Raw genomic sequence first — 13,458 nt, forward strand, 5'->3', positions numbered from 1 at the left:
ATTGGGTTGTTTGTTTTTCTGGTATTGAGCTGCATGAGCTTCTTGTATATTTTGGAGATTAATTCTTTGTCAGTTGCTTCATTTGCTATTATTTTCTCCCATTCTGAAGACTGCCTTTTCACCTTGCTTATAGTTTCCTTCATTGTGAAAAAGCTTTTAAGTTTAATTAGGTCCCATTTGTTTATTTTTGCTTTTATTTCCATTACTCTGGGAGGTGGGTCATAGAAGATCATGCTGTGATTTATGTCAGAGAGTGTTCTGCCTATGTTTTCCTCTAGGAGTTTTATAGTTTCTGTTCTTACATTTATATCTTTAATCCATTTTGAGTTTGTTTTTGTGTATGGTGTTAGAAAGTGTTCTAGTTTCATTCTTTTACAGGTGGTCGACCAGTTTTCCCAGCATCACTTGTTAAAGAGATTGTCTTTTCTCCATTGTATATTTTTTGCTTCCTTTGACAAAGATACGGTGTCCATAGGTGAGTAGATTTATCTCTGGGCTCTCTATTTTGGTCCATTGATCTGTATTTCTGTCTTTGTGCCAGCCATACTGTCTTGATGACTGTAGCTTTGTAGAAGAGTCTGAAGTCAGGAAGGTTGATTCCTCTAGTTCCATTCTTCTTTCTCAAGATTATTTTGGATATTCGAGTTTTTTTGTGTTTCCATACAAAATGTGAAATTATTTGTTCTAGTTCTATGAAAAATATCATTGGTAGCATGGTAGGGATTGCACTGAATCTATAGATTGCTTTGGGTAGTGTACTCATTCTCATTATATTGATTCTTCCAATCCATGAATATGGTATATTTCTCCATTTATTTGTGTCATCTTTGATTTCTTTCATCAGTATGCTATAGTTTTCTCTATATAGGTTTTTTGTTTCTTTAGGTAAATTTATTCCTAAGTATTTTATTCTTTTTGTTGCAATGGTGAATGGGATTGTTTCCTTACTTTCTCTTTCTGTCTTCTTATTGTTAATATACAGGAATGCAAGGGATTTCTGTATTAATTTTATGTCCTGTAACTTTACTATATTCATTGATTAGCTCAGGTAATTTTCTGGTGGTGTCTTTAGAGTTTTCTATGTAGAGGATCATTCTATCTTCAAACAGTGAGAGTTTTGCTTCTTCTTTTTCAATCTGGATTCCTTTTATTTCTTTTTCTTCTCTGATTGCTCTGGCTAGGACTTTCATAACTATGTTGAATAGTAGTGGTGAGAGTGGGCACCCTTGTCTTGTTCCTGATTTTAGAGGAAATGCTTTCCATTTTTCACCATTGAGGATGTTTGCTATGGGCTTGTCATATATTGCTTTGTACCACATCTTCCTTATCCAATCTGTCAATGTTTATTGTTGTTTCCATTTCTTGGCTATTGTAATAGTGCTGCTATTAACATATGTATGCATGTACCTTTTTGAATTATACTTTTGTCCATATATATGCCTAGAAGTGGGACTGCTGGATCATATCATAATTCTATTTTTAAAACCTCCATACTATTTTCCACTGTGGTTGCATCAACTCACATCCACACCAACAGTGTGGAAAAGGAGAATGACTTCTTAAATGAAAGTTTAAATGCATAAATCACAAAGCAGAACAAAACATCTAAACTAAATTTTAATACCAAAATTAAGAATTTTAGTTCAATTGAGAGCACTATGCACAAAGTTCCTACTGCTGCTAAGTGGCTTCAGTTGTGTCTGACTCTGTGCGACCCCATAGACGGCAGGCCACCAGGCTCCCCCGTCTCTGGGATTCTCCAGGCAAGAACACTGGAGTGGGTTGCCATTTCCTTCTCCAATGCATGAAAGTGAAAAGTGAAAGTGAAGTCACTCAGTCGTGTCCGACTCTTCGTGACTCCATGGACTGCAGCCTACCAGGCTCCTCCGTCCATGGGACTTTCCAGGCAAGAGTACTGGAGTGGGGTGCCATCGCCTTCTTCACCAAAGTTCCTATACCTATCAAAATGGGAGAAGATATTTGTGGCATCTAAACCAATAAAGAATACATTTTTGAACATATAAAGAACTCTTAAAATTTGATAAACTAAGAATTCTCATAGATAAAATGGGCAAGGTAATTTATAGAAGAGGAAACCCAAGAAGTTAATAAGCATTCATCAAGGTGCTCAAAATCACTGCTAACTGGTGAAGGCAAATTTGGCCATTAGATTGGCCAAAAAGAGAATGCTGGATAATGCCAAGTATCAGTGAGGAAGTGGGGACAGACGGACTTTCACACACTGCTAGAGCAACAGTAGGCTGGAGGCAATTCATCATGACTCAGCCTTATTAAGCGGCTATTAGCCTTACATATATCACAAGGAAATGATTCTTTGGGTCTGAAAGGGACCTGAAAGAGATTTGGAATACCCTGGGTATTTAGTACTGTGAATGAGAATAGGAAAAAATGTGATAAGTAAACATCATGGAGTATTACTTGACAACTAGAATCGAAGGATTAAATATACACATGCTTGGTGAAAAAAGTTGGAAGCACAAAGAGATATACACTACAATATCATTTACAAAAATTAAAAAAAATTATATACACTCAAAAATACATATATTTCAAGAACATATTAAAGTAAAAAGATACACATAATTAGCATTAACCTGGCCGGTAGTGGTATGAGGATAAAATAAGATACATAAACAGAGGAAGGAAGGAACCAACGGAGGGAGGAGGGAGAAAGAAAGCCATATTAGTTAGCTGTTGTTGCAACTATAATGCATAACAAATGCTAGAATTTCAGTATTACAAAAAACATTTATTTCTCATGCCTGTGCAGGTCATCTGGGAGTTGGCTGACCTAGCCTGGAACTTGGTTACAGGGACAAATTGAGTCCAGGTCTGTTTGATATGTTTCTCATCCTCCTTAGACTAGTGGGTAACCAAGGTATGTTTTTTTTGTGATGAGAAACAGGAGCTCAAGTATGTGAGTTTAACCAGGATAATGCAGTTGGACCAATATTTCATTGGCCTGAAGCAAGTCATATGGCCAAGCCCAAGTCAAGTATCAGGAAAAATGCTCCACCCACCAGAAAGCTCTGGCAGGAGTGTAAATATATCAATCAGAAAGTTAAACTTTGGGAATCAATAATTCCATTTACTGTGATTGGAGGATGGATAGATAGACGTTATATATGTGCATTTGTGGATACATAGACACATACATACATACATTTGTAACAAAAGAGTTTTGCATGGACAAGTAATGATGACAATACATAAACTGAGGAGTGTGACTAATCAACCTTATGCATCTAATGTCCCCAAAACAATACCAAAACAAACAACACTTAGAAACAGTAAATGAGTAGAAAGTTCAGACTTAACATCACAGGCGGCACTGCAAAATATCCTAATTGATACTAGTCATCTCCATACTCATTATGGGGCTTCCCCAGTGGTTCAGTGGTAAAGAATCCACCTGCAATGCCAGAGACCCAGGAGGTGCAGGTTCGATCTCTGGGTGGGGAAGATCCCCTGGAGGAGGGCATGACAACCTACTCCAGTATTCTTGCCTGGAAAATCCCATGAATAGAGGAGCCCAGCGGGCTACAGTCCATGGGGTTACAAAGAGTTGGATGTGACTAAAGTGACTGAGCGCACACACATACTCATTATGGAAAATAATGGTACAAAGAGAATGTATTATCCTTTTTGTTTAGAACCTGAAAATGTACTGTTTACAAAAATAAGTAGAATCTGCACTGTTTAATATAGCTATGATGTAGTTTTGTTCTAAGCAATTCAGCAACAGGGGTGAGAGCTTCTAAAGCTTTGGAGTTCCAATATAAAGTAAGATGAGACCCATTCTAATTCGACTCTATTTCGAGATGCTTAAGGTACTATAGCCAGTTCTTTGCTACTATGTACATATTTAGCATATCAGAATGAAAACCAAAGTCTGTCTAGTTAAAGCTATGGTTTTTCCAGTGGTCATGTATGGATGTGAGAGTTGGACTATAAAGAAAGCTGAGTGCCCAAGAATTGATGCTTTTGAATTGTGGTGTTGGAGAAGACTCTTGAAAGTCCCTTGGACTGCAAGGAGATCAAACCAGTCCATCCTACGAGACAGCAAAAGAGACACTGATGTATAGAACAGTCTTATGGACTCTGTGGGAGAGGGAGAGGGTGGGAAGATTTGGGAGAATGGCATTGAAACATGTAAAATATCATGTAAGAAATGAGTTGCCAGTCCAGGTTCGATGCACGATACTGGATGCTTGGGGCTAGTGCACTGGGACGACCCAGAGGGATGGTATGTGGAGGGAGGAGGGAGGAGGGTTCAGGATGGGGAACACATGTATACCTGTGGCGGATTCATTTTGATATTTGGCAAAACTAATACAATTATGTAAAGTTTAAAAATAAAACAAAATTTATCATTAAAAAAATAAAATAACATAAAGGAAATCAGTCACGAATATTCATTGGAAGGACTGATGCTGAAGCTGAAACTCCAATACTTTGGCCACCTGATGTGAAGAACTGAATCACTAAGAAAAGACCCTGATGCTGGGAAAGATTGAAGGCAGGAGGAAAAGGGGATGACAGAGGATGAGATGGTTGGATGGCATCACCAACTCGATGGACATGAGATTGAGCAAGCTCCAGGAGTTGGTGATGGACAGGGAAGCCTGGCATACTGCAGTCCATGGGGTCACAAAGAGTTAGACATGACTGAGCAGCTGAACTGAGCTGAACTGAGCTGAATGAAAGCCAAAGCTTTTACACAAAGGCTGCTAATGAAAATCTGTTAATGGAAAAGAATTTGGTAGACATGACCACATCTAAATTAAAGACTTCAATTTTGACAAATCAGCAAAATATTGTGAAAAAGATATTTACGAAAGAGATGTGGAATTGGTATCTAGAATATATAAGAAGCTTTACAAACAAATAAGAAAAAGAAAGCAAATTTTAAACAAAAAAATGGGCAATGGACATGAACAGGCAATTGATAGATGGGGAAATGTAAACAGCTACTAAGTATATCTTTCATATCAGAGACATGCAAAATTTTAAAAAGATGTTATCTTATACCTATCAGATTAGTAAAAATTAGAAAGTGCTGGCAAGGATGTGGAGAAATTTCACCCTTACTGGTGGTGAAATTATAAATTGCTGCAAATTCTATAAAGCAATCTGAAAGTACTTAATGAAGTAAAGTATACCCTCACAACCTGGAAACTCTACGCTTGGGAATATAATCTAGAAAACATCTTGCTAAGAAATCCATAAGTAAACATGATGATAGAGTATTGTTTTAGCATTATTTGTGGTACCAAAAAGTTGAAAGCAATCTAACTACCCTCTAGAGAATCTAAGTACCCATTAGATATCCACCAGGGAAATGGATAAGTAAAATGGGCTCCATGTAAGAGTCAGAAATGGTATATGCATTGGTATTGACATAATCTGCAGGACTCCAAAGCAGTAAACTGGGTTTATACAGAGAAAAATGTGTAGCTGTCAAAACATTCTTTTAGAGGAAAAGTGAAAAAAAGGGAATGAGATTTTTTTATGGGTGTATAATTGCTTTACAATGTTGTGTTAGTTTCTGCTGTACAATGAAGTGAATCAGCTACAAGGATACATATATCCTTCCCTCTTGGTCCCCTCTCCCACCCCTCTCCCAACCCCACCCCTCTAGGTCATCACAGAGCGCTGAACTGAGCTCCCTGTGCTTTATAGCAGGTTCCCACTAGCTATCCATTTTGCATATGACAGTGTATTTATGTCAAACCTAATCACTCAATTTGTCCCACCCTCCCCTTCCCCATTGTGTCCAAATGTCCATTCTCTGCATCTGTGTCTCTATTACTACTGCTCTGGAAATAGGTTCATCTGTACCATTTTTCTGGACTCCACATATACATGTTAATATACGATATTTGTTTTTCTCTTTCTAATTGACTTCACTTTATATGACAGACTCTAGGTCCATCCACATGTCTATAAATGATCTAATTTTTTCCTTTTTATGGCTGAGTAATATTCCATTGTATAGTTATAGCACATTACCATCTATATGGGCTTCTCTGGTGGCTCAGTTAGTAAAAAATGTGCCTGCCAATTCAGGAGATGCAGGTTCAATCCCTGGGTCGGGAAGACCCCCTGGAGAAGGAAATGGCAACCCGCTCCAGTATTCTTGCCTGGAAAATTCCATGGACAGAGGAACCTGGCAGGCTACAGTCCATGGGGTTGCAAAGAGTCAGACATGACTTATCACGCATGCACACACACATACACACCATCTATATAACTTTAAAATGCATACATAAACAACACAATAAAATCTTCCAAATAAACACTAATAAACTAAATAAACAGGTGGAAGGTAAATAAGAAGAATCTATGGGAAAACTCTTTAAAAGGTGTTGATGGGAGTGCTGAGGGATACTAGGGATAGGGATCAAGTTAGAAACAAAATAAAATAAGATGAAATAAAACTAAAATAAAATAGGGGTCTTGCAAGAATGAGAGTGTTTCATGAATTATCTCAATTCTATTCAGAATAAACAGCAATGTGGCTCCTCTAACAACTCTCTTTATTTCTTTGCAAAGTGTTATGATCAGAAAGTATATTTTCAACTTCTTGGAGGAGTCCAGCACCGGAAAGCAAACTAGAATGGAAGGAAACAATGCCATTTATAGATTCTCTTGCCTAATCATTCATTTATATGCAGTAGTGGAACACTGCTGGTCTAGGGAAATATTCCACTTGTTTTGAAACAAGTTTACAGCAGATGAGTGAACTTAAACAATGGCATTTGTATAAGTTAACTTGTTTTCTCTTTGTTCACACGCAGTGACCATCATTTGGGGACTAAACACCCAATCAAGTAACCCTCTGTATCTGACCAAATAATTGATTGCCGGAAAATGCGCAGGCTAAAAACATTCCAACACAAGTCAGGCAGCTCCAAACCTCGCTTCATCTTCTTTTGGAACAAACAGAGATCCTAAGAATGGCCTGAACCCTAAGCAAGTACAAAGTTCTGACAGAACATAAAGGTGGCACCTCAAATACTTTTAAATAGACATTACCTTCCCGCTCATGTGAAGTGAAGTGAAAGTCGCTCAGTCATGTCCGACTCTGTGATCACATGGACTATACAGTCCATGGAATTCTCCAGGCCAGAATACTGGAGTAGGTAGCCTTTCCCTTCTCCAGAGGATCTTCCCAACCCAGGGCTCAAACCCAGGTCTCCCGCACTGCAGGCGGATTCTCTACCAGCTAAGCCACAAGGGAAGCCCAAGAACACTGGAGTGGGCAGCCTATCCCTTCTCCAGTGGATCTTCCCGACCCAGGAATCAAACCAGGGTCTTCTGCGTTGCAGGCGGATTCTTCACCAACTGAGCTATGAGGGAAGCTGTTTCCACTCATAATAAAGAGCAATTAGTGTAACAGGGTTAAATTGCTCTCTTTACTTGGAACCTGTAAACGTGCTGTTTATTAATAAAGGTTAATGAGACCTGTGCTGCAAAATGGTGTGGATCTCTCCCAAGCAGCCCTTCAACATGGGCAAGAAAGAGTTTCTCCAGCCCTGGAGCTCTAATACAAAGTAAGACAAGACCCTTTTACATCTGGCTCCACTCTATTCTGGGCTGCTTAATGTACCAGTGCCAGCTCTTTGCCACTAGACGTATATTTAGCATATTGGAAGGAAAACCAAAAGCAAGGATTTTACATAGGAGCTAATCAGATAATTACATGGGTATCCAAAAGCCAGACAGTAAGGGATAGTGGAAACAATATAATTAAATAACTTGAGGGAGGCAGGAAGACTAGGGGAGAGGAGTGTCTGCCTCGGAGCCTGGATGCTGAATACATTTTATCAAAGAAGGAAATCAAAAGAAGACTTTGATGCAGAAGCACATTCACTCTCAGAAGATGGATGGCAGTTAATAATCCCAAACCTCCCCCTTGACCCAGTGTTCGGTTTTCAGCGAGAACTCAAATTGTGATTCTAACCGAAAACAGAATGGCAAGGAGGATGGGGGAGGAGTGAGCACTTTTCACCACATTCCAGGTCAATTCTTCTAATTCCCAAGGCTTGGGGATGACAGCCATGAGAAATTTAGGATCCCTAAGAATGGCATTCTATAAATACTGATTATTTTCAGTTAACGTTCTTGTTGTCAATATACAGCATTTCCATTTGCTATAGTCTTCCAGGCCATTTCTGAAGCTGCCCCAAATGATGCCTCCAAGGGGCTGGCCATCATTACTCCCAGGTCCCAGATGGCGAAGCTGAGAGGTTAAGTGAGTTGCCTCAGGCCACACACTTCATTTCAAGGCCTCAGGTGCCAATATGGGATTATCTCTGTAAGTTTCTGACTCTTTGTACTACAAATAAATCTTTCCAGGGTAAAACACATCATGTGGCATCTGCTGTTTGTATAGTATGAGAAACTCTCAGCGGTGCAGACCTCTTGGGATGTCACATCTACCTGTTGGGGTACCCAGCAGGCATTCATTTACAACTCCCCTTGATAACACGGGTGGACATCGTACTTATTCAGCAGCAAGAACAGGAGGATCATTCAAAGAACAAGAGTTGAGTGGGCCCCAGATCTTCCAGGTCACTAGCAAGGTTGAGACACGTCATAAGCAAACACATTGGTTCTTAAAATGTGTTACTTAGGGAGAGGATCAAACTACTCTCCTGAGAAGGCAGCAGGATGTGGACAGGAAGAGGGAAACCTTAGAATTAGACTTGATTTTATTCTTGAATTTGGGCAACACTTTCCTGTTCTGCAAAAGAGAGGAGGGGTTACTAATGGGGTTGTATGTGTCCTGCAAATTCCTCACCTCCAGAAATTCCAAATGAGACTTTCCTTGGAAATTGAGTCTTTGCAGATGTCAAGTTAACCTGAGATCATTAAGATGGGTTCCAATCCAAAATGACTGATGTCTCTATAAAAAGAGGAAATTTGGACACAGAGAGACATGAGCAAAGGAAAGACACGTGAAAAGACACAGAGAGAACAAACATCATGTGAAAACGGAGGACTGGAGTGATGAACCGAAAGCCAAGGAATGCCAAGGTTCGCTGAGAACCACCAAAAGCTAGGAAGAGGCAAGGAAGAATATTTCCCCTCCAGGTGTCCAAGGGGACACAGCTCTTCCATAATCTTGATTTCAGACTTTCAGCCTCCAAAACTGTGAGACAATACATTTCTATTGTCCTAAGTCACCCAGTTGGTGGTACTTTGTTACAGCAGCCCTGGGAAATTAATTCATTGTAAATATTAAAAGTAATTATTTAGGTAAAGTGCAAAGGAGGACCTCAATAAATTTAAGTTTCCTTCTTCAAAGAAAAAAATTGATGCACTGGAATGCGGACAAATCCTGCGCCTTTCTCTCTGAAATTTCACTCTGGTCTGACCACATGGCAGATGGATTTCTGAGTCTGTTGAGAATTGCCTTAAATTCTCCAGATCAATGCCAGAAATTATCTGGTTTCCTGGGAGGATTTCTGAATTAGAAAGGACAGAGAACTGAGCCAAAATTCCTAGGTCTGAGCTGAAACAGAGGAAACTTCTGACTGGAACATAGCTGTCATTTATTGGGAAGAGCTAGGAAGCCTTTCTCCAAGGGACACTGGGACACAGTGCCAGATCAAGCCTAACTCCTATACACCCTCTCACTCCACAGCTGGGCCCCTTAATACTCACCTGCAGGGTCAGCCCGGCCAAGGCTCTCAGACTCTATAACCCTTAAGGAGCATCTGCTTTGAGGCGTTTTGGATGCAGTGGTTGAATATGGACCTGGAGTCAGACTGCCTGGGTTGGTTCCAACTCTGCTACTTGCAGTGCATCCTCAGGCAAGTTATTCTCCAAGCCTTACTTTCTACCTTGGAGAAGTGGGCATGATAATAATAGTACCCAAGCCACAGGCTTGTTGTGGGGATTAGTGAACACAGCCAAAGCATATGAATGGGTATTGGGTATGAAGTATTACCTACACGTGTTTTCTTATCACTGCTACTGCTGTCATTGACAGCTAGTCCCTGTCTGCTCTCCAACACTGGCAGCTGGTTCCTAACTCAAGCCTGAAGCCCTTGATAGCTTGCCTAGTATTTAGTTTTTAAAAATCCAAGATCCATACCAGACTCTCTCAACCACCTCAAACCACTGTCATGAAAGGGAATCCAGTGTATGTGGCCCCACTATCCTCTGCTCTCCTGATCCTGCCCACCTGCCAGGATGTTCAAATGCTTTGAACTCTCTACCACTGGGCTCCACCTTCTCATAGAGTCATGTGATGATCCCCTATGTTAACTCCTCCAATGATGACAAACGGCTGGGCTCTTACCTGCCACCTGACAACCAGAATGGACCTGTATCACACCTCAGCAGCTGCAGTGTCCTTCAAAAATCTGCCCAGATGCCCACAGGCAGGCTGGATGCCTCCTGCTGACTCTCACTTTCTGTGGTAAATGGATTCCTGTCTAAATGTGAGACTGGATGTTTCCACAACCTGCCAAAATGGAATCTGCTCATTTTGACCACAAAGCTGCTAAACATTAAAAACATGCGGTGACTACACAGGCACTTGACAATGTCTATGTAATGTCAAACCCATGATGCACAAGGCATTACATTTGATTGAATCAAATCAGAAGATTAAGCAGAATTAGAAAGTCAACATTTGTAAGACTTTGTAAATGCTTCTTTCATTTTACAGTAGCTATTCTAACTCTTCAGTGAGTGGTATTTAGAATAAACATCAACAACAAAATACCAGTCAAAAGTTAAATCCTTTTCTATTCTTCACTTCCTCAGGATGACTCTGTGCGTGCATGTGTGCTAAGTTGCTTTAGTAGTGTCCAACTCTTGGTGACCCTATGGGCTGTAGCCCACCAGGTTCCTCTGCTTATGAATTCTCCAGGCAAGAATACTGGAGTGGGTTGCCATGCCCTCCTCCAAGGGATCTTCACAACCCAGGGATTGAACCCATGTCTCTTATATCTTCTGCACTGGCAGGCAGGTTCTTTATCACTAGCACTAGCTGGGAAGCCCCAGGATGACTCTACCTGTGCAGTATTAAATTCTACAAATTGAAGAGCTAAAAGGGTAACAGATACCAGAAACACAGAGGGAGTAAAGCCTGTTAAACTAACATTTGTCAAGTATTAATTATGTTTCAGACTCTGTGCTAATTGTTTCACACAAATAATATAGTTGAGTACTTACAACACACTTGTAAATTAGGTACAAATGCTATGTCTGCTTTGTTTTCCAACAGATAAGGAAACTGAGGCACAAAGGAGATGAAATAACCTGAACAAGATTCAAAATCTACTTCAGCTGAAACCTGAACCTAGGTCCAAGTTCAGACGCTGGACGATGAAGTTGAAGAAATTAAACTCTTCTACACGTTTTCTTCCTTTTCCAGTTGGTTTTGGCTCCTATAGCATGGTGATGTCCCGCTAAGCATGCCCCTTCCAAATGTATTCAGTGACATTTGCTTGTGAGAGCCTCAGCCACAAACACTACTCTCATTGTCCCCGCATAATGCAAAGTCACTGTGGCTCTGGGCAGCAGAGGCTGTGAGCTCCTTTTCAGCTGCATTAACTAACCTTGAGGAGGCTGGGATGGGGGAAACACTAAAACCCAGTTCTCCCAGCCAGCAGCCAGCTTGGCTAGCGGACAGAGGTGGAATGTGACCAAGGTCTGTCTTGGTTGATGGTTCACTCCTGGATGAGGTAGTCCCTGAAAGTTGATCTTTGGGGATTTCAAATCTATTGATATTAAAGGAGGGACCTTGATAAAAATGTTGAGGAATGTAGGCAGGAAATGATGGCAAAATTCTCCCCACCCCTATCAAAGAAAATGGCTTTAGGAAGTTGAGTTTCTACCCCTGTTCCTGTCTCCCCCTTATAAATCTACCCCTAAATCATCTTCAGGGAATTGGACCGGTTGCTTTCTCCCTGGCAATAACAGGGAATTCCAACTACAAGCCAATTAGAATACACCCAGAGCTGCCAGTAAAATGTTTCATTGACTTCACTTTATTGGTTTCGTAAAACAAGAGAAAGAAATCAGAGATAATCCAGAGCCTCACCAAGATGCAAGTGTCTTTATGAAGCAGACTGAAGCCTGCCTCCATGGGCTCCCCATTCCACATCCTTCCTCCACCCAGATGTTTTCAGCTGCTGCCACCTGCCCACGATCCTGTGGTGTCAGGACACTGGCTCACAGATCTGAGCTGTATAGTCCTTACTTCCCTGGTTATTTGATCGATGTCCCTGAAGGGTTCACTTCCTTTCTCTGAGCCTCAGTTTCCTCCTTTGTCAGTTTCAGCTGCTACCCCATTTATATCTATCTCAGGCACGGGTGTCACTTAAAATCTTAGAAAAGTGACCCCTCAGAAATGCAAGGGATTGTCTTCCTTCTCTTTCCGCTCCCCACATCACACTTCTGCGTTGGTTTTCTCTCGGCGTTTCCAGGCTCGGCATAAATTATCCTTGCTCCTATTGACTCGTTACTGCAAGTACTTGCCTCTGTGTGTGTGTGTGTGTGTGTGTGTGTGTGTGTGTGTGTGAATGCACGTGCCTAGCATGTCTGTAGCCTTGTCACTCTTTCTTTGTTCTTTCCCAAGGCTTCCGCGAGAGTAGCGAATGGACTGGAATGTCCTTGACCAGCCCCTCCCCCTCACCGGGAGGAGGGTGGGCCACCTACGGCCACCCCGCGCTAGCCACCCCTCCCCCATCCTCAGTTGGGCTGTGGATGAAATGAAAGCTGAGGAAGAGTGATTCGATTATTTGCCTGACCTTTGCCAGTGCCGGAAAGTGTGTAGATCCACGTGCTTTCCTCCAGTGCCCCTTCGGGGCCTTTCTGAAGGGTTCCCGATGGAGCCCTCCTGCGGCTCCGTGGAATCAGGGCTGGATGTAGTTCAAAGCCGAGCGCACCCGTCTCCCAGCACTACGCCCCCCCACGCCACCCCACCCCCTTTACCTCGCTTCGTGTTCACTACAAATAACATTACTGACAGTAATTAGCTGCCCAGAATAACAAGGACATTATCTTTGCTCAGCTTTACTCTAAAGGCGCATGAGCAAACTTTACTGCGCTTAAGCACAGTTAAAGTACATTTGAAAATCCCCTTTTAGAATGCGGAAAACATGACCCTTGCACTTCCTTATAACCCTGAGAGATAATTTTCCTCTTTATTAGGTTGGATTTTTCCTTTGGGGTAGAGTACAAAGAGGTGGAGAGAAAACTTGTGTTTAAGAAAGCTGTCATTTTGTTCATATTTTTTGACAGCCTCATTGCTTGATGAGAATTACTTTACCATACACCCTCTCTCTCATGCATTTCTTGGGTTATAAGGCTTCAGGTTGCCTTGAAGTTGGCAATATTGAGGCAAAGCAACAATCAAATGTGCAGCCAGAGAGGGGACAGGGTGAGAAGTTAAGACTCTATTTAAACCACTGA

General features: G+C 41.3%; 1 long non-coding RNA gene across 1 annotated transcript in view; it reads left to right on the plus strand.

The window, feature by feature from the left end:
- LOC133227768 (uncharacterized) overlaps nucleotides 1-12,791 on the plus strand; it is a 36,935-nt gene extending 24,144 nt beyond the window's left edge. Inside the window, exon 3 of the long non-coding RNA XR_009729935.1 lies at nucleotides 11,267-12,791. This is a non-coding gene — a long non-coding RNA (uncharacterized LOC133227768). The remainder of the gene's footprint in view (nucleotides 1-11,266) is intronic.
- Nucleotides 12,792-13,458: the final 667 nt, after the last annotated feature.

The sequence above is a fragment of the Bos javanicus genome, chromosome 2 (genome assembly GCF_032452875.1).
Source record: "Bos javanicus breed banteng chromosome 2, ARS-OSU_banteng_1.0, whole genome shotgun sequence".
Lineage (NCBI taxonomy): Eukaryota > Metazoa > Chordata > Mammalia > Artiodactyla > Bovidae > Bos > Bos javanicus.